This window comes from Lissotriton helveticus, chromosome 11 (assembly GCF_964261635.1).
Source record: "Lissotriton helveticus chromosome 11, aLisHel1.1, whole genome shotgun sequence".
In the NCBI taxonomy this organism is placed as follows: Eukaryota; Metazoa; Chordata; class Amphibia; order Caudata; family Salamandridae; genus Lissotriton; species Lissotriton helveticus.
The window spans coordinates 703,777,834-703,800,546 of record NC_136072.1 but is presented as its reverse complement, the minus strand read 5'-3'; the positions used below and the strand labels follow the sequence as shown (position 1 = coordinate 703,800,546).

The 22,713-nt window shown below is 45.2% G+C and overlaps 1 protein-coding gene across 2 annotated transcripts in view; it reads right to left on the bottom strand.

Moving 5' to 3' along the window:
• Window positions 1-16,598, bottom strand: part of LOC144791788 (uncharacterized) — a 222,094-nt gene extending 205,496 nt beyond the window's left edge. Inside the window, exons 1-2 of one of the 2 annotated variants that reach the window (XM_078666553.1) lie at window positions 16,309-16,598; window positions 8,016-8,156 (exon numbers count right to left, since the gene is read on the bottom strand). The gene's annotated coding sequence lies outside the window, so the exon portion shown is untranslated. The remainder of the gene's footprint in view (window positions 1-8,015; window positions 8,157-16,308) is intronic. The other variant, XM_078666554.1, reaches the window with a different exon arrangement.
• Window positions 16,599-22,713: the final 6,115 nt, after the last annotated feature.

Here is a 22,713-nt window from a genome sequence, read left to right as displayed (position 1 = left end):
GTCCGATTAAATATTTGGGCATCTGGCTGAGCAGAGATCTTGAGGAACTGTGCAGACCAATTACAGGCGTGTAGTGGACTGGCTGGAAGATCGCGTTCCGGTGTGGTCCAGACTTCTGCAGTCTGTAGCGTGCTGCATTGCCCTGGCCAAAATGGTTGTACTTCCCAAATTTATTTATAAGCATTCCATTACCGCTTGCCACTCAGTTTTTTTTAAACGCCTACGATCAAACCGGAGCTCATTGGTATGGGCCAGACGGAATTCACTAGAGCTTACTTTACCACAGTCACAGGGCGGCATGGGTGCCCCAGATATGCACCTATATGCCCTGTGCGTGCAGACCCAATACCTACACTACTAGATACATCCCACATAATTCCAACCGCATGTCGTGATAGAGTGCGATAAGGTGTCCCCCTGGCCACTCACGACAGCCCTATTCCTTCCCTATAAACAACCCAGGCTGGAGATTGACACTATACAGAATATACGCTGGGCATGGCTGGGCTCTGGAAAAGCGCTATTGTCCCAACATTATATGCCCCTTCTGTTCCTGTAGCTAACAACCCCCTACTCCCAAAGCTGCATGATAAGGGAGTGATTAGGCACGCAGGCACAATGGGTATATACACCTTCACGGATCTGCATCCTGATGACCACTTCCTTTCTCCAACGGAGAAACAGACCAGCCTACCCCTACGCAGCTCGAAACGTTTCTATTCTGTCAACTACAAGCTACCTGCCGGGCACTTCATGGTCCTTTCCTGCACCCCCGCTGATACTTACCGCACTGGAATATGAATATACCACCTCAACACAGTGTAAACTGATAGCCCACCTCTATACACAAATATAGCAGACTTTCCCGACTCTTACACCAGGGGGCGTAAGGCCGGACTCCTGATCTCGACAGTCCCCCGACAGATACCCAGTGGACCTTCTGTTGCAGTCAACTCTAAATTTTGGCCCCAAATTACTCGCTCCGCCCAATACATTTCAAATTTACACATCGATAATATCGCATGCCCATACAGCTTTGGCAGATGGGATTGACAGCGGACCCCGTTTGCGGTGCCACTTACCACAGGCTGGCTTCTTACATCTAGCATGGCATTCTCCCAGAATTGCGACCCTCTGGACCGAGATCGTTAACAATATGCACGATATTGCCTACATGACACTTTCCGCAACTCCCTTGACCGGTCTGCTCGGGTATGTGAAGGATGTGCTGCACAGCACCCGCAGGCCTGTCGCCATGTTGTTCTTATTGGACAAACGTAGGGTGGCAATGCACTGGGGTAGGCAGGGGGCCCACACAATCCAAGCAGGGCTCAAAGATGTCTCCTACTGTCAAGAGCAATTATCCACATTTTGGGAACTTATGGAACCGAGGTCCCGCCCCAGAGATATTTGGGAACCCTTTACCACCTACCTTTAACACAGATAGTTTATCTCCCCACTCGGCTGAGCACCCACCGGACATATAGGATGCCAACACCTGGTCTACGCAGAGGTGGGGAATTTGTATCGCCCGACGTCCTGGACATGAGGATTCTTGTTGCGGACAAAAAGTTTTATTGTCTGCTTATGTAGTGTAGTTCCTATTATCCCAATAGGCTCTGCGCATTGGAATAATACCTCCAATAGTATAGACCTAGACCAGACGTTAACTAGGTCTTCTACTGTCGATATTAGACTTAAAGTTTTGGGTTTGCCAGCTAGCTCAGAGTTCACTAGAAACTTTCTCGAATAGGCAAGGAGGAGTTGAACCTCCCTGGATAGACAAGAAGGGATTTAGTTTCTGACAACCATAGAACATGACAACTTTGCTCTCCCCTAATCAAGAGTGTATCTCTAGAGTCGTGTGAAAACAAAAGACAACTTATTTTACTCAGTCAGTACGTGCATTCTTAGTTTCACCAGATTGTAGATAAAAGGAAGAGAAGGGCGTGTTCAATAAAAGATGTTATTTATTGATCATTCTCTTTTCTCGTACAAGAGAAATGAATCGATATTATTGCAATACTTATGGTTAAGTAAAGTGCATACAATAAGAGCAGAATTATAAAATAATACTGTAAAAACATTGATATGGTTTCTAAGCCATATGCTATTTAAAATGGATAAAATATATACACACACATATACATTTAACTAATAGTACTCAACTGGTGCTTCTAACTATGCCTACCCCGGTGTACCTGACCTAAGCCTAATACGTGGGCGGGGATAGAAAGTAGCAGTTTGAGTTAAATTTGTTTTGCCAAGTGACTGACTCAAGAATTCTCTGCAAGGGGTTATTCAGTTCCGTACCTTGAATCTAGGATGATTGAGGGATGGTATCTCTCATCTTTGGTCTCGATATTCCAGGCTGCCTGCAAGGGCTGCTCGGAAGCGCCGGAGCTGGATTTCTCGGCAGGAGAAAGGCAGCGTCTCGTTCTCAGCGCGTCAGGAAGGCGGGGCAGCGCCAGCGGGGTCTGCTCTGCTCTGGGCTTCGGCAAGTCTGGCTGCTCCGATCTCGTCACCACCGCGTGTGTTTGCTTAAGGCAATATCGGTAATATTTATACCTGTAAGGTGCCGAGATTGACGTAAGGATGGACATAGATACGTCATTAAGGATGTCATACGAGCTGGTCGTTAGCACATTCTTTTACTGAAGTTCTCGGTGAAATCAAAACAATGGCCGCAGGGTTTTTCCCAGGTTGTCATAGGTTTGATTTGTTTTGAGAACTCCGTATGCCTTATCAGGGGCTGGAGGAATATTGCTTTGCCTAATTAGATGGCAAGCGTTATGACCTAATCAGATAACGCGCTCCTGTGCCGTGGTCTGGCGTAATCAGATAACGGTTTCTGCATCATGGGATGGCTGCTAGTTAACTTGTTAACCAGAATAGGGTCAGGAATAGGGGGATCGATACAGAACCTATAGGAATACATCACACTTAGTCCTCCGGACAAGTAGACATTCTCTTTAACCCTTGTGCCTCTAATATAATCACAAAGCAGTTATTATCCGATTGGAATATGCAATCTTAGTGAATGCGCCTTTTTTTTAGGTAATTATGGTAACTAAAAGCCTGGCTGCAGCTGTGAGAAAGTTTGTGCTGTTGTTTTAATCTCCCCTCTGTTGTTTTAATCTCCCCATCGGGATCCTCTCCCCTTCGCATCTGCACGCGTATTTAACCCTGCAAGTCCATTTGCAAAAATAAACTTTTGGCATGTCTTTCTGAGCTCCCCAGCCGGCCCTGCCAAAAAATACCGTCATTGCTCACTGTATCTGTAAGGTCCGTCAGGGCTGGCTCAAGGGCGGTGCGATCAGTGCCACTGCAAATATATTTTGGCTTAAAAACCACCTGCTGCCTCGTTCCTTCCCTCCAGCAATTTTCAGATATCAATAAAAATGTCAAGATTACTCCGGTGATTAATGTTCTTCCTGGAGAGAGAAGGAGTTTTGTCTAGTAGAAGTTTGACTACTCGTAAGTTAGCTCAGAGGGTTACTATGCCTGCTGCTAAAAAACGTGTGCCATGCAGATTGCAAAGTGCATGTAATATTAATAGGTAAATAGGTTACTGCTATTGTCAGAGAGAGATTTGTTATTTTGCAGTTTATAAGTTAGAATCCTAATAGAGAATAATGAGGTATTAACTGTCATCAAAGGTCTGCATGCAAACTGCAGGGTTTATATTAGACCTACAGGTCTTTTTTTTGCCCGGCTTTTCCTTAACCTGATCTAGCTAAAAAGGTTAATTTGGGTAGAAATGAATTATTACTATTGAAGAAAACCCCTAACAATTAGTGTTATGTTTTAAATTCTGAATTTGTGCTTTTCCAGACCAAGGACTCTATATCTGCCTATCAGTTAAGTATGGATGACTTGTGACTCTTACATCTTGTAATCCTCTGTCTTATGTAACGTGTTTCTTATACACTGATTTACACGTGTGATTGTCTCTGTTAAATGTGTGTATGATGTAAAGTGCTCTGACACCTCACACTGGTATGAGTGGTGCTATAAAACGAAATAAATCTGAGAGACTGGTTATGGAGATTTGAGGGGCACTGTTAACTGGTGGTAGTGAGGGAATAGGAATCTGTGGTGAAAATGGTCACTCGAGGGCGCCAACAAACATTGTCACACAGGGCGCCACCAATGCTAAAGGCGGCCCTGAGGTCTGTGTTAGAACACCGGCTCCCATATTAGTTATGCTTCCGGGTGCTAAAGGTTGCTGCACATGCGCTCTTAGTTAAACAATAAAGATATGCCAATAGCGGTGCTGGGTGGATTCCCCTGCAGTGGTAGATGCCTACGTGAGCGGGGTCAGGGAAGGTGCATGTCGTACGTTACAATTCCTTGAGAGTGTACAGGAATGCTGTGTATGCAAATTCTCGAAAAGAGTAAGAAGTCAGAGGAGCCCTGCGAGCTGAAGTTGAAGGCAAGGAAGCTGAACAAGGAGGAGGTGGTGCCACTGGACGCCCTCAATTACATAAAGGGTTACGGATATAAGATGTACTTGTTTGATAAACATACAGATTTCTCACTGCTTAAAAGCCCCTGAAGTCAGCTGTGTGTGAACACCAGAGAGCCTTAAAACCAGTAATGCAGGAAATATTTGATGCACTTGTAGAGAGTTCTGAAGTCCCCGATTCAAGGAACTGCTGGGACATTCCTCTATTTACTGTGCAGAAAGATGCATGCTGCCATTTGTGATGCCATTTTCCACAGGAAAGCAGTTTCTGTCCAGGGGAATAGATAGTCTCATTTGCGTAGGCTCAGTGTCAAGGTTGATAAATATGAAATGCAGGAGCTTCTAAGAGGCACTTACCGAAAGCGCAAAAAACTCAACTAGTGGGAACAAAATCCCAACCAAGAGGCAGGCAGCAAGCAACGGAGTGGGACATTGGGCGTGTTTCAAAATGCTCAATCCTTCTTTTACTACATTGTCTTAAAGGCATATGTTTCCCAATGGAGGTGGTACTGACCTTTCTTCACTGGGAGCTCGATGTTGGTGGTTAATGCACCCTCTGTGTCCCCTAAGGTGCCCATTCCTCCTTCTCCCTGTCTTCCCCAGTTTTCTAACTTCACTGTTTTCTGTTCCCGTTCAAGTAACCTATCTGATCAGCTGCTACAATTTGTGTTTCACCATACGTGGCTCACTTACCCTGAGCCCGAGCCTAGACTCTCATGGGGATGATCAGGCTCCCCGGGCGAAACGCCAGTAGTCTGACCCGCTCTGTGCGCTCTCCTCCACTTTCCTCAGGTATTTGGATCCTTTTCTCTAAATACCTCCTTTGTTTAATGCCACACCATAATCATAAATGCCCACCTGAAGCTGTTCTCTAGTGCCCACATATCTGCTTTGAATCCTTCAGTTGCTTGTGCCCAGCCTGTCTCTTCCTTCCACCACATTCACTGAACTTTTAACATTCTAGTGCTATATCTCAGTCGTTCACAAGTTCTCCCCTACTAGCCAGTACTTGTTGTTGATATTATAGTGCTTCACACTTCACTTGTGTTCTTTTCAAGCACTATAAAAACAGACTCTACCACTACTTAATCAGATGATAATCAGTGACCTTAGAAGGCTGAATGATGGAGGCTGCCCTGCCAGGGTTTTAGTAATCTTCTCTTCCAGCTCGAGCCCAAAACTAAGAGAACATTTAAAGTGCCATCATCCCTCCTTCTGTTCGAGTATAATCCTGGGTAGAAGCTATCTAGATCCTAACACCTAAATGCCACAGTAATGGGGGAAACAAAGGCACACAGCTTGTTATCACTTAAGTAAAACAAAGCTAAGATTTGGAGGCTGGTTTTTGATTTTCTGTAGCTCCTATATGTAGCACATATGCATGCACTGTAAAAATTTCAGCTGTATAAGTACGTATGAGTATTTATAGGAATGACAAAATAAAAAGCAATTCCTAACTTTTTTAAATTTAATACTTTCATAGCGCTACTTATCCCACTGTAAGGTGCCAGAGCGTTTTACATCTCACACACATTATACACTGACTATTAATCATACAAGTGTGTAGTGTCATAAACAGTCTTTAGTGGTAGGGATTATATGCCACGATTGTTTGGCTGGTAGAAATTGAAAGTTGGGGTTTAAAATATGACACTGCCTGGATGGTCTATTAATAATGCTCAAAAAAACTATTTAGCAGCCTTATAATGACAGATTGAGAACAAACAAGGTTCTAAACCCATCTCTTGCAGTTTACATGCAGGTGCTTGATGCCAGTTTATAGCTCACTGAATATTGCCTGGTGATTTTTTCAATAATTCACAGCTTGGGTGTCTGTTCTCTCCACCTCAGTCCAGCCTGGTCCCCTTGAGGTCTACCTCTGTGCCATCTGTGAGTCTCATAACATTCCCTTCATTGATTCGGGTATTATGCTATTGAAATATCCACTCTCAGAGCTGTATTGTGCAGGCTTCTCAATTTTGACTCTTTCCTCTGTTTCTGTGGAGGCAGTTGGCAGGGCTGATGGAAGGCAGGAAGCAAAGTGAGCTGGTTAAGGTAAAAGGGTTGCTCAGAGCACTTAGATGAGATCGCAGAGGGGGTAAAGAAGGCTGAGCAGCCTGTGATAAGTGGAGGCAAGGTAGCAACAGTAGACAAGAGAGGGTTTTGGAAGGGATGAAGCCTATGGTGCAACTGGAGATGGAATAAAACCTCTTATGAGAGGGGAGGAGAACTTGTAGTGAAATGTGCTAGGGGTACAGAGCATGTGATGAGGGAGTGGAGAGAAGGTCATGGGATGGGTAGTCAGAGGGATATCCATTCCAATGTATATAGTGTGAAGGTATATTTGTAGTAAGGGAGTGGTGTAATTTAACAGTAAGTGTGTGAAACCCTTGTTGTGAGAAAAGAGAACAGGCGGGTTATGAACCCTATGATGAAGATGTGGAATTGGTATGGGCCCTATGGCAAGTTATTGGAAAGGCAAATGATTACTGCTGATAGCAAGAAAACAGTGTGGAAGGTAATACTTTATAATAAGAGAGTTTGCAAGGGCAAAGAGGCAGAGATGGTCATGTATACTTTGGGTTTTACAGTTGACTAGTAATAAGTCCTTGCTAGTCTGTATAGCTTTTGGTTTTATAGAGTGCGTGGGACTAGTGGATTTCTTTACAGGGCTAGAAGATTATTGTATCCCTTTGTCCCTTGGACAAGTACAGTTTTTCAAAAATTCCACCACACCTCTACTACGCCATCCCCACATAAGGACTCACCCTAGTATTACTCGGCCTTCAGCCCTACATATATGTCACTGTAAAAGGCACTATGACAAATATCACTCTGGGGAGCTATTGGATTTGTTATTGGACTGCAATTGGAGCGTACTATTAATTCCAGCTGAACTACAAGTACTATGTGTGTATATTTGGATACGTTGCATGAATCTTGATACTTGAAGCTTTGTTAATGCTGTCTAATGCCAACTGCCAATACATATTTTTTTTAAAAGGATATATTTAAGGAAACACACACACACACACACACACACACACGACAAAAAACACCCTTCCAACCACGCACCCTACATGGCTTCATTTGTGTGCAAGTACTTCATTACCCCATGTAGAAGTAATTAGTGTAATGTAAATTCTGCAATAGAATATACTACAAAATTGGAATAGTCTTGATGTAAATGAACCAAAATGTTTAAAGTAAAGGCAGATAATTGAAAACATATTGCTTCCAGAAGCTACAAATTCGAAAGTTAGTTCAAACATTTGTTTGACCACAGTAAGGCTGTAGTTTAGCCAATTCAATGGCTACCACTGGTAGCATGAGGATCAACTGTTCTATTGCATGTCTGACTTAAGCTTGGGAAGAGAATGCAAGAGAAATTAACCAGCTGTAAGACCATGACTCTGTGCCTGAGTAACACAGACGGTGTTAACTAAATTGATCATTCATATTTGCCCATTACCACAAAACGCCAAATAAGTATTGATGCTCAACCCTCAGACATGCATGCAAAAGTGAGTTTATTACTGTGTCTTACTTTTTCTGGTTCTTTTCATGTAGAAACTGCTCAAGCTCCTCAGTAACTGTGCTGTAAAATTCCTTCTCAGAACCATTGAGATAAACATAATCACTGTGGGACGTCGCCAGCGTGGCAGTGGACAAAGATTCACTTAAAGCACTGCAAAAGAAAGGATACATTGTCAAAAGTAGTAATGTAAATACGCTTTACATACTGTATGCGGATTGCTCAGTTGCTAGACGTGCAGTACACATATAAGAATGGTGGATAAACTTGCTCTAGAGTGGCAGAATCCATATTAGACTTCTTATACCGCTACGAAATTGTCTCTCCACCATAACCTCTGCAGTGCCCCAGCTAAGCGAAGTTTATTGAAGGAGCACTGCTCGTCCAACAGACGATTAATCAGAAAAGTCAGATTGTTTGAAAAACTCAATACCCTTTTCTAACTCTGCATGCAGTGCTAATGTATAGTACTAATTATCCTTCCAGACTAAACAAATGTATTTTTGACTGAAGACAATATCAACCTCGATGGGTAAATCTCTAGAGGCACTGCTGCCAACCAGGAAGCATTCACCAAAGACACTGGGCATTTGGACTGTCAGCATCTTTCAGAAGATAGAGAGAAAAGGACTGTTAGCTCTTCTTGTCTCACTAATTATGCCCAGCCATGAGTGGCAACGAAGTAGTGAGGAAGAAGTCACACATATATAAAGTCAACGTCTGGGTCACTAACGCAGGTATTCAAATATCTGCCCATCAGTGTGTAGCATTTGTAATAAAATCTGCTAAGCTCACAAGGCAAATACCTTATGTCACCTTCACAGCTGCAGTTGAGACTCTTCAACCTGGTCCGACCTCATCCACCCTGGGCAAACAGTGAGAAATCAAGTGACAGCTGCTCTTATAGACTAGACGGTTCACTGAGGTTTGCTAACAGAGGTGTAAGGGGATGGGTTCTGCTTACCAGAATTTGCTCAGATTTTTCTGCTTATTGACCACCCGGCATGTGACCTTTTTACTGTGGGTGAGCTCCACCACTGGTGACTCGCCCGCTGTATATATAAGGTAAATGGCCTGTGCATGTTTTTCACCTGTGCCCGCCTTTTAAGACAAGACCCCTGCGACGGAGCACCCGACTGGTTACACGTGAACACGTGTGCACATGTGTGGGGGCTCAGCGTGTGAGAATCCGGTTATATGCTGCCCAGTATAATCCCACAAAGAGGTCTCCATCGGAGGAATTATAACCATCTACGTTACCACTCCACTATATAATCCCACCATCAGGTCTCCAAATATAGAGGCCTCTATATTTGGAGACATGATGCTGGGATAGCCGTTCCCCGTGGACAATAGAGGACCGATTAGAGGTAGAAGCAGAAATTTGGTCTGACATTGAAACAGACCAGACTGAAGTTGGTTCTGAAGATATCCATATAAATTCCTACGTTTTTTTCTTTTTCCTCACATTATTAGCAGAGTGACATTAAGTTGGTCCTGATGAATGCCACAAACCTTTTGGTCATCCGGGCAGAAACATGTTGACCTGACCAGAAAGGGAACATCCTTATCCCTGTCGTTCACACTGTTTTTTTAATACTGTCCATTGGGATACTTATTAAACAAATTTTTCCCTTTTGAGGCAGTTTTAATTCACTTTTTTGATATAATTTTTGCACTCTGCCCCTCAATCACTTGAAACATTAGAGTGTAAAACACCTCACACGCCTCTCCTGAGGGAGAGTTGTATCCCAAACAGTGCACCTTGCGGGCACTGTGTGCAAGAGGGAACCCAATGATGAAGCATGTCAGTCACCAATGGGCGAGTGAGGGTTCTCGTCTTTAAAAAGTAAATGCCCTTTTGGTTTGTTTACTAGCACATTCATATTCACATGCTAGGCTGCGCCACCATCTAGTTACCTTTTGTGTGCATTATATGCTGCCCAGTTACTGCGCACAGGTAGCCCGGCAAAGAGGGGACTCTGCAGAATTTGTTATTGACCTGGAGTCTGCCTCATAAAATTATTATTAGCTCATAGGGAAAGTCAATGTGGTTTATTGTCTGGTCTGCAGTGACACTTCATTATTCACCCATGGGGAAGACTGTCTGAGTGCAGTTCTGCTTTCTTTTGGCCTACAGAGACCAGTGACTTATCAAACGAGGGTGGAATCTGTATGGCAACCCCAAATATGAGAGTTCCAAGAAGATATTTGTACAGCTTATGGGTAATCCAGGGATGTCATAATTCTGTGGCTCAGCTGAGGATCAGAGCCCAGGCCTTTTGTCACCCTGCTGTGCCAAGTTAATTACATTTCTCTCCAGCAGCAGGAACAAAGGACAACTCATCCAAAGGAAGCAATTAATAGTGCTTCGTTCAGCTCCTAAACAGGAAGGAGGTGGGGTTAAAGAATCTGTAGGCATCAATTAGCTGTCACCCTTACTATGGATGTGACCGCCCTAGCCCACTCAACAAAGTTGGAAGCCAAGACACCTGGAACCTACACAGTAAGGGCCTTTCTTTTGAGGTTTTAGTGGGAAAGGCCCTGGCAGTGATGTCAGCGAGGGGCGGAGCTGGAGCCTCAGACAAGATACAACTAGTGACGCCATTTTGAATTGTCCCAGAATTTTGTGCAGGAAGGTTGGGACAGGGGCAGAGAGATGATGTGGCACCCCAGGAAAGGCTGCCAGCCTCCGTTTTATAACCTTCTGTCCCACTTAAAAGGCTTTGTACAAGGGGGGGGCTCTATCTTGGTTGTGTTTTTCTACTGGACACTAGGACCGGAGGCAGCAGCCATGGGCAACAGAGAAGGAACCGCCGACGCCCATCTGGTCCCTGTACGAACTAGTTGGGGGAAAGAAGTGGATTTCTGAGCCAAGAAGGAAAAAGCACCAGAGGAGAAAGAGCAAGAAGGCTGGCACAGGAAACCAGTGGAACCATCTCCCTGCAAGGTTTGCCACTTTAGAAGCCGGATGTCTTGAGAAGAGTGCTCCAGGTGGCAAAGGCTCGTAACCAGGAGCAAAATGAGTCGAAGAACAAGCAAAATGGCCTAACGGGCCAGATATCTCAGCAGAAGGATTGACCCCCCCACCCCAGTGCAACCCCAGAGCTGTCATTTTTCCCTCTGGAGGGGGTATGCGGGGGCCCCCTCCTAGAGCTAAGATGGCCAAGGGGCCCCAACCCCAGGGTCAGATTTCATCAATGGGTGCGCAGGACCCCCAATTCCTACCTCACTACCATCAAAAGGAAGGCGAGAGCACTCGCAAAGCAAAGGGGAGGGATCCGGGATCCCAACTTCGGGCCCCTATGTCTCCTAGGGAGAAGGGCGAGTGCCACCTCACTCACATAGGTGTCATGAACCTGCCCCACTTCCTTTGCCGGTGTCTTGGGGAAGTGGGCAGCCACCATCCACAAAGTAATCCCCACCTGCAGGAGCAGCCAAGGCAGAAGAAACTGCTAGCTCTCCCGCAACTGCACATGGGAGTGCTGGTCGCACTGGGAGCCAACTGGGGCAGCCAGGAGTAGGCTCCCTTGGCTGCCCCCATTGAAGAAGTCACGCGGGGATGCTTGGATGCTACTGGGCACCACAGGATAAACAAGCATTGGCATAGCCAATAGGTCTCGCCTTTGGGACCTTATAAGTGTTTAGCCATGCAACAGTTGATGTTGTTGCACCAAGGATATTGTGCTGGATAACTAAACACTTATAAGGTCACAAAGGCGAGACCTATTGGCTATTCCAATGCTTGTTATAGAAGCTAGCCGCCACTCATGTAGTGGCCCCTCACACACTTAGGCCCCCGTGCCACTGCCCCTGCTGCACTGTTGATAGCAATGCCCGTGGTGAGCTCCCTGAAGCACTTCTCCCCCCCTCGCATCAGTCCTCTTGACGCATTCCAGCTGCGTTGGAACCCTGCCCCTGTCATCGTGGCACTGCAAATAACAACCCTGGTACCTTCTGATGAGCATCTCTCTTTCTCCTCCTCTTTGACGCCGACACCTCTATAGACAGCTCATTTCTGAGCCTGCCATCTTCCTTTAGCTCAGATCATACTCTTGTTAGCTGACTGCCCTAAGTGGAAGACCGCAGATCTCTCTGAAGACTACGCTTTGTTTGCTGACAGGTACAGCAGGGGATGAATGGAGATTAATTGCATGCCACACAGTTCAGTTTTCAAACTTGCCATGTTTCTGCCTATCTGTGTAACGTGACCTTTCCACCAGAGAAGGGGGCTTACTAACACTTGGGGTCCGTCTGTGTTTTGAGAGCGCCTATCGTAAAATGGACGCCGAGATACATTTTGACAATTGGTATTTTCATTTTGTGACAGCCTTTTGTGTAGCGTTTCAAACCAACCTAGGCGCTATGGCAAGCAACGGGATTAGACAGTGAAGGCGGAGCCACATATATCACGTAAAATTAATACGCAAGTAGCACATCCAGTCTATTTTAATGGCTTTGCATTCTGGGATTTGTAGTCCTGATTAGCACTTTATAAAATCAGGATTACAAGCTCCAGAGTGCAAAACAGAAACTTGGACTGAAAGGGCTACTAGCGCATGGACCTGGGAATCATGGGCGCTCTGTGTACGATTGATTCAAAAGGTTTCAACTTGCAATCACCAGAGATCAACCACCCACCCGCACCTCGGATGATTCCAAGAAAAACTTCTGATAATGATGTGACGTAAACGCAGTTTGTGTGTTACCTTGACATTGTTGACATGTCTTGCTGATGCTCAGCAGTCACATTAGTGGTGTGAGAGCAATAGTGACTAGAGTGAGTAGGTCAATGAGAGCGGTGCGGGAGAGATAGAGAGAGGTTAAGAGACCGTGTGGATGACAACGGAAGAGAGAAAGAGTAAGATACAGGAAGGGGCACAGACAGAAAGGGCACAGGAGAAGAAACAAGGGTGACCGGGAAAACAGCGATAAGTATGGTGTGTGTGCGAGAGAGTTGAGGGCGAAAGATGCAGAAAGAGAGAGTGGAACACACGGATGTTGAGAGATTGAGGGGTGACAACGAAAGAGAGCGTGATAGACAGAAAGAGGAACAAGGAAGAGCTAATTAGTTCATTCAGGCTGGTTTCCACCAGACACTTGTAGTTTTGGCATGTTGCTGTTAACAGCCACAAGGTGGCAGCATTTCCCTAGTTCTAGGTGGGGAAAGCTAAAGGCGCAGCTAATACAGTGTCTAATGTCCGTATTCATGGTTCCAGCTGCCTTTTATGCTCCTGTACAGCATTTACCTAGCAGGAGCGAGGCGAGCAACGACGCCATCTGGGGCGTGATGATTTCAAACAGATGGGGCCGCTGCTCGCTCCCACAAGGTAAACGCCGTACATGCACGAGTGCTAATTGGAAACAGTGCAGTACATGCACGAGTTTCCCAGAAAGTCCGGAGTGATTCCAAGAGGTCACTCCATAGCAGCGCTTGCACGCTGCGTAGGCGAGACCTACAAAAGAAATAATAACAAAGGCAAGCATTGCACAGTAAATGGAAGCGGCCAAGCCGCTCTTACAATATTCATGATCCTGATGGAGTGCCCCATATAAGCTGCAGGGCTTTTGACTGACTAAATCATTTCTGTGGCTTGTGGTGACCCCAGAGCGGCAAACCACCAACAACAAGAAGAGAGTGCAGGGGAATTGCAAGAGTGTTGCAGCTCACCCTAGAGAAGTCTCCTTCAAGTGATGACCCCAAGTTTGAAGGGTCTAGGTTTTCTGGATTAACATTTTACAATTCAGTCACTAAATGAGTCTCTCTTTCTCTCGTCTTCTGTACAAGAAAATTCAACACTATATCTTTAATTTTTAGAACATGAAATTAGAGCATCAGTGCTAAATAAAAGCCAGATGAAAGCTTGGCTTGTTTTAGGCTAGAAGGTCCAAAAGGACCTCGTAGTGAGCCACTGCCAGGATCGAGCTTTCAGTGGCTCACCCACCTCTATGCCACTTTAGCTCTTTAGTTTGGCAGCATCAGCTGAAATTGGGCCCATCCGACCAGTGCTCTGACCTGAGGTAGATCAGGTTCAGTCTTTCACCCTGCTCCAATCTTGACTAACCAACCGCCATGTTATTTGAGCTGCACTTATATAAAGACACTGCTGCCATCTGTCAAGTAATCATTTTGCCCTTAAATTACACTTATCAACAGTCTCAAATTGCCTGCATGTGCAAATTATCTCTTCACATGTGGGCATGGCATACGTAGACAATTAACCCCTTCGACGCTAATGACGAGCTGAGCTTGTCATGAGTTACGCCTCTCGTACACTCATGACGAGCTCAGCTCGTCATGTAACGCGGGTTTTTAAAAAACGCCGCGTACAGCAGGAAAGCCGCTAGCGCGCATGCGGTTAATAACCCGTCTCCTAATATGCCACTTTCAACTGAGTAAGCCGCTCATTGCATTTAAAGGAACATGTTAGTTACAGCAGTTTCAGAACACACCAAAAAATGTGATAACGTATGAACATAAAGTGGTTAATTCCTCACAAAAAAATTAATGAAAGCCAAACGATCAATGTGTTATGCTTTAGCTTCTGCTTTTTTTTTTCCTCTGTCCCTTCCGCACTCACACACAAAAGCAGACATTCACTGGCACAAAAGGTTCACCACAGAATTAAAAACGTTGGGGCATATCACCAACAACTAGCGATATTTATCGCTAAATGGGCTTAGCGAGTTTTTTTTATCGCCAAGCATCGCCAGATATTATCGGAGAGATAACGTGCTATTAGTGACGTTTATCTCTAAAAGCGATAAAATATACGGCGATAGCGACGAAATGCGTGAATATCGCTGAGAATACAGTGATATTCACGCATTAACGCCAATACGGTCTTAGCCATAATATCCACCTCCCATTGGATATGATGGCTAAGAACTGGTCTGAGCAAGCGTTAGCTTTTGGAGATATTTGCGCTTAGCGCGAATATTTCCATCGCTACGCCTGGGTTGATAATAGGCGATAGCGATGTTAGCGACTGTTTTTAGTCGCTAACAGGTTGGGTACGCCCACGTTACATGTCATTAGCGATAAATATCGCTGACACGCAAAGCTGGCCCCAAACCGCTCGCTATCGCCTATAAGCTGTCGCGAACCGCTGTTAGCGACAGCTTGCTAATAGGCCGATAAGAGATTATCGCCTCTAAAGCGGCGATAATCTATTATCGCCCTTCTTGATAATATGCCCCGTTGTTTGCAATTCCTACCTCCCACAGCTTTCTCCTTGCAGACTCTCAGCCAGTTGTCTGGACTTTCAGTGCCTGCGCAATTTCACATCTGTGATCGACAGTGCAGGGTCTGATCGGACCCTGTCACTCACAGCGTGATACTAAGCTTGCTCCCCTGCCACACTAACAAAATGTAATGAGCCGCTCATCAGCGGCTCGGCACAGGACAACAGTGGCGCTTTGACTGAGAGTGCCGTTCAGTCAGCCACATCCTCAGCAGCACAAGTACCACTGAGCCTACCAGTTATGAGTACCAGTACGCTCTGGGGCGATGGAAAAAGTGCCGGTACTCAGGAGGTTAAAAATAAAAAGTGCCGGTATTCAGTACCGGCCCATTTAAAGCACTGGATTTGCCCAGAATCACGGGATGTGGACGCAACCCCGAGGCTCGAACCTTGGTTTCCCAGCTCCAAAGTCGGCAATGTAGCCGTCAGACCACATCCTCTCCTCTTACCCCAAATGATTTACTGCCACCTTTCTCGCTGTTGCCAATTTCTTTGTGGCAGAGTTTTTTTTAAAAATGTAAAAGTTGAGACTCAGATTTTGTTTCGGGGTTACCTCACTTTTTTGGCAGATTTCGATGCAAAATCTAATTTGTTAAATATTGTAATGTACTCAAATATATAATTATGATAGACCTGCTAAACTCTATAGCACTTTTTACGATGTCACTGCCCGTGAGGTCATGGGTTATGATGCCACTTCCTGTGATGCCATGTGTTGTCACGTGCTGTGATATTATGCTCCATGATGTCACTTGTATGATGCCTAACTTGGTTAGTACCCCCATTTCTTTTTTTATAGGAATTTGCCCTGCCTTTACCGGATCTCTTAAGGCACACTTAGATGACGGCGCATACTGCAGGTCAAGGCATTCATTGTGCGAAAGCTAGATATTACTCCATTGCATGTGGGAGACAGCATAGGAGGTTTAAGAAAACACATGAAATGGACACCTTAATCGCCTCCCCTCCTCACACCCTCAATAAAACTACACCACGTACCACCGCCACGCCGCTGTGGTGGGCGTGGAGCAGCACCTGTCAGCAGGTAGGAGTACACTTACCCCGCTATTCGGCACCGCAGACCTCTGGTTAGATGGCTGAAGGAGAAGCACAGGATAGGAGTCGTCCACCTAGTGACCCACGTAGGTCGGCCTGCACGCTGGGCACACAGACAGACAGGAACACAGAGAAGTCAGAACCCTGCGCAGGAGAGCTCTTCATACACTGACAGACCCAAGAGTCGGAGGTTGAGAGAAACAAGTACGAGATGACGCGCCATGATGAAGGTACAGTCCGGGTGGCTCCCAGGCGGCGAAGCGCGACATAGGAAGTGCGGTGCGACTTTTTCTATGCAACATTCAGTATTCCATTTAGTCAATCACTTGCCGTTCGGCTTTCTTCGGAACTCCTCGCGCGCCATTGGCTCTGCGGTCCTTAGGGCTGGCTCGTCACATTTCTAGCCTGGAGTCCGCCGCTCATTGAAGAAATGACTGGAACCATGCCGCTTTCAGCAGAAACAGACCATAGCAGTTGCGCGCCGAGCCAAACTTTTGTGTCCACCATCCTCTTGTTTTAACATATGCGTTTCTATGTGGCTTAGCTCAGAAGAGGTCGTACCTCTTCTCATAGCCATAAAAGGGCTACAAAGTTTTAATTCTGCTTGTGTGTATGTAACGTTACTACACTTTCAGGGTCGTCTTGTGTGCGTTTCCAAATCCTGCCTCCGACTCTTTTACAGTGTACTGAGAGCAGAGTGCAACGCGCATCGTTGTGTGAATGAAAAAACGGGTTATGGTATGAAACATACATGTCAACGTCTTGCCTCGAAAATGCAGGCGATGTCAGTCGTTTAAGAGGGTAAGGTCCATGGATAACGAACGCAATTTTGGAAGGTGACATTGGTTTCAAAAGCGGTAGAGGCCTTTTTGTCAGTTGGGTGAATACAAGTAACAAACATTGGCATAGCCAATAGGTCTCGACTTATTGGGACCTTATACATTTTTAGCAGTGCAGCACCTTATCCCCAATCACATCTTCACCCACTCCAACATTACATTGCACACTGGGACCAGTATGACCAATCTTATAAGAAGGAAAGTGTAGACAAAGCCTACTCTCACAGCAAGAAATGACACTGCTGATTCCAGACAAGAGTATCCAAAACACAGCCACAGTGAAGTGTGAAATCACTGTTTCTTGATGCTACCAGCCTTCCTAAAGCAGTACTCATGGAAAGAAAAAAACGGCAGACCCTATCTATAAGCTTCCTCACCTTTAACAGTAGAAAACTGCTGATCCACCCATCTCTCCTGCCATCCACCAAATGTTGGTGTTCAGAAAAAGAAATCAACAGCCTCGTCCTAAAATGACTTAATTGAATTTCTAAGGGTAACCCTGTTTCCATCTTCCTTCACGTCAGTGTCTGATTCTCCTCCTAACCACAGGATGCAATCAGAACTTCAGCTGCCTGGGGAAGCTATATCCAATCTTCATTCTGTGCTATGCAAAACCCAGGAACAACCATAATGGTTCCCAGTGGTACCACCAGTCAGACTTTCTACATACACAGAATCTGATTACCAAGCATAGGGTACACTTTCACCCTACATAAGGATTTTGGCACACACACAACACAAGATGTCAGTGTAAGATCTGGGGATCACACAAAAGTGGGATTTTACAAGAGCGGAGTCAAAGGACTGCACTCCCCTCTGAATTAGGACTAAAGTCTGGTCAAGACTAATAATTCACGAAACTTGTTACTGTTTGTGATCAACCTATTATAACATGTAAAGCATTAACATGTTGGTATGAAGTCACGCTTGGTGCACCCCTCCAGGTCACAGAATAGGTTCTCAGCTTTGGCATTTTCATGGACTGGCTAGGCCACAGTGCATCTGTAAATATTTAAGAGAAACAGCGCCAAGAAAACTTAAAGCGCCAATAGAAGGCACTGTCAGCTTATTACTAGGACCATGGCGCAGTTTCAGGCTGACTAATAGATACGCCAAGAAGGTTCGTTGTGGTCAAAAATCTTACCTTAGTACTTAGTCCCTGAAGTGGCAGTCGAAATCCTCCAGATGAAACTGTATCTGAGGAGAGCCTCTCAAAGCCAGATAGCCATTTAACAAGGTCCTTTTGAAGATGTTGGTTTTAGCGGGAAAAGCTCAGAGAGGAAAAGTTAAAACATTGCACATAGGGACGTCCTTTTATCGATCAGATACTTTTGGCATCTTCACCCAGTCAAAAATTCTACATTCAGACTTAGTCCCTTAGCTCAGAATCCTCCGGTGGGGCAAGGCTGCAGGCTTTATCCAGGAAGGGTGCACCAAAGTTTGATAGGCATGCCATGAGTGTGCATTAAACAGGTTTTTCAAGCAGCAAAAAGCTTCAAGCAGGACAAATGTATTTATCTTGTCTAGCAAAATCGTGCCTTTTGCAGATCACCTTGAGTGGTTTGTCTCAGTGCTCCGGAGGCCTGGAAGTCCAACATTTTCGTAAGCCCAATTTTTAAAAGAGATTTCAAAATAAGTCCATCTGGACACCACTAAGACTCCCAGGACCTCAGGGGCAGCACTTAGGGGTCATGACTCACTCCAACAGAGGCCACCATAAAAAGGTCTCTTTCTTTTCCATTTGCAACTGGTCACTCAAGGAAAGAGGTCTCTTGCAGCTTCTTCTGTCTCTGTAGTCACACTGACATTTGGAGTGCACTTCTTTGTTTTGGGTACAGTTGAGAGCAGGTCCAGCCGTCAGGTCTCCTCACAGATCTCAAGCAGCAAGTGCAGCCCTTCTGTTCTTCTGCAGGTCCAACAAATGTTCTGAGGAGCTGTTGGGGAGTTGCCAAGTTTGTGAGTTTCACTAATGAATTGGGGGTGACTCCTGGACACTCTCTAACCAAAGGAAAAGTTTCCAGGGACAATCCTACCCACTTTTAATTCACATCCTATTTATCTTACTGAAAATTATCCCAGTGTGTATTAGTTTAAGGGAAATCCAAGATAGCACATGCCTTCTGCCCTTTGAGGGAGCCTCTGTTAAAGTCAGAAGGGTGTTTAGAGAAATGAGAAGTCCCCAACACTGGTCTGGGACCAGACCCCTCCCACTGAGCTTGTGCCTAACGGGTTACTCCTGCCCTAAAAACAAATGATTCCTCTTGCTTAGGTTTCACCTTAAATTAAACTACGAATGGGTCAGTGTCACCTCTGCTCTTTTCAAGTTAGTGAAGTTCCTGGATCCTTCCTAGCTACTCTTCCTGAGTTGATAGAGATAGCCACACCCAGTTTATCCGGTCACCCAGCCTAAGCCATTAATCTGCTCTGGAAGCAGTTTTTACTCCTCATTAAGGGCAAGAATTGGCAAGCAGCCTATGCCAGACTAATGCAAACTTCCATCCAGGAGCTTCATACTTTGAAAAGTTAATAGTTGCCTTTCCTAAATATTTATTAAAAATCTAACTATCATTAGTTTGGATTTTTAATGAATATTAAAAATAGTGGTTGAATAAGTTTTCAGGCTGGTCCCAAACCTGAGTTAGCAGAATTAATATTTTAATCTGTACTCTTGTATTCATCATTCAACTCTAGTATTTAGTATAGGACATCTATTACCCTCTACAATGAATATAGGTTTTAGAGGCACAGTAACATTACATCTCTAAATGTCCCTCTTTTGAATACCACGCACCCTACCTTGTAGACTACATGGGTGACATTACTATTAAACGATTATGTATTTCCCCTATCAAAGAGGTTATTTTGACAGGTCAGGCTGCAGGTTTAAGTTGCAGCAGTCAGACTACTGTGATAGGCCCGAAGCTATGTTTCCTTGTCACATAAGGAAGGCACAATAAGTGCTGCAGTTTACAGGTGATATTTAACTTTCCATGCACTGGGTGTAAAATCTACACCATATACTATGGTATTACAAGAGAGTTAATTCAATATGCCAATTTGGGATTAGCCATGTTTTAGATTTTGTTTATTATATTATTAAGTGTGCATGTTACAAACAAAAAGCATGGCAGTACAGCATGCAGATATGTTTGAAGTCAATTTCTAGATGTTTTAATGCTCAGAGCACATTCACTGGGCACTGGATGCAGCGTCACAGTGTCTGAAAACCAGCAATAAAATTCATCAATAAATAGGGACGACCCTGGCTTAGATGACAAGGGTGATGCTGCTACCCAGCCTGGATCTGTTTCGCCTATTCTGCCTGCTGACCTTCCTCTGGCCAAGACCCCAGTGAAAGAGTGGACACCATTGAGGGCTGGGGAGTCCATCGACTGTTGTTGGGTCAGAATCTCGTTTGAACTCTCTCTCAATGAATATTCTGCCCCCTGCCTCTTGCCCATATATGCCAACGCTCCTAGCCTCTCACCTGGTGCCCCTGAGTCCACCCTTGACCTTAATAATAAGGCAACACAGTGGATTAACAACTACGCTGGATCTACTCGCAATCTTCGTGACAAAATCATTTTCTGAGTAGGGTGGGAGGGATCGGCCTGTTGCCTCACCAGTTCCAAGGAGATTGTATCATCATAAACGTCCGTTGGGCCATCAACTACTACCGGAGGAAATCCGCTCCAGGCAAAATCAAGACTGCTATATACCAGCCCAATAAAGTTACTCCCTCCAGGTTTTTTTTTACAGACATCTGGCTCTTTCTCCCCTGTCTTGAGTGCTCGTCAGACCCCTGCCAACCTTACCACCCTTACCAGTCCATACATGGGAACACGTATGAGGTCCTCACTAATATCGAGGACATTGACTGAAAAAAAAATGTATGTGCCCCCAGCAAGGCCTTAGTCATTAGGGCCTCCTCCCACGCGTATGATCATATACCTCCACAATCACCTTTAACATCTCTTACACCACAGAAAAGTGTCTCTGGATTGCCTGATATTCTCTCTGCACTACCCACTGGTAATTGGCTGCCCTGCATTGCTGTTGGACTTGTGTGTTATGGTTAATTATGCCCTGGACCTTTGCCAATCTGATCCTGCAGTTAGCTTGAGTGGTCAGGCGCCATCCCCTCATAAAGTCTTTTGGAATGATGGCACCACCCTTAAATTCCTAAGCTGGAATATAGCCGGCATGCACTCTATATTGCATAATGATGATTGGGACACCTTTATCAAGGGCGATGATGTTGTCTTCAAACAGGAGAAGTGGTCGCTAGAGGTTATTTACTTAGATGGGTACATCTCTTACAACCTTGCCGCCTCCCCATCTGATTCTGGGTCAGCAAAGAATGGGCTGGTTGCATGGTTTAAAATAGGCATTGGCTGTAAAATAACTTCAATCATGCTGGTCGAGGAGTTCATGCAGGTTTTTGAGTTAAAGTGGGGCTCCAAAAACGATATCATAATGATCAATTTTTATAACAATGCTTTTTACGACAGTGACAACAGGATCCTGTGTAGGCTGTTCACCCGTATTGATCAATTAGTAGTAAACCACGCTTATTCACATGGTCCTTTCAATCTTGGCTTTGCAAGGCAATGTTTTTGTGAGACACACCTGTCACATTAAAGTGGCCTTTTTCACACACAAAAACTGGGTGTGGTTTCTGGTGCACTTTCTCCCCCAATGAGCAATGGATCTCAAAGAGAAAGGAGTGATGAGGGAAGAGAGAGGAATATCCCATAGCCATTTTAGTGTTTTTCAAATTTCAAAAATGTATTCAAAAGTAATATTCTTGTGTTGTTGTACATATAGCACATTCACTTTTCTCTGAGAAAGGCATCACTACTTGTGCTAAGCTTTGAAGGCTAAGCATGTGATTCCTCAATAAAAACCTGTGTTTACTTTGAGGCACTGGATTTTTTTAGCAGTGCAAGGCTAAAGCCTCTCTCCCCATAGAGTAACAACCTAGATTCAGACAATTATATTTAACAGGGAGGAGGAGCTTCGCGCGCATCCGTGATGGCCGCGTGAGCAGAGGGCTCCCGATACCCTCCCCGCCTTCCGCATATATCCTGGATAATATCCTGATTTGAAGGAAGATCATTGAGGACACAGCCCGGCTGATGTACTAGCTGCTTTCAGAGACGAAATCGGACTTCGGGTTCCCGAGTTACGCCATCCTGTATTTTGTGGCCTTCTCCGTGGAACCGCCTGGGCCTTGAGTTGTGGCTATACCCGGACAGTAATTCAACAACAACGGCTAACGGGGTTCAGCTCGCAGCCCCACTCCACTTTCGGTTTCGTTTCTCCTGCCTAGCATATCCCCTCATCAGGGTGAGTGCTGGTCGCGACTGGCTCCCGTGCCAGGTCATTGGGCTCGGGACTAGCGATAGCGCGGCTGTGGATTTATATTGACTCGTCTCTGCCTCTGGTGTTCTTGTGGGTCAACTCAAAGGAGCCATTTGGACCAGATCTCAAGCTTCCCTTCGGGGCACTCGGCTCGCCATGACGGGCAAGCCCGAGGGTGAGAAACGGAAAGTCAAGACCACCTTCCGA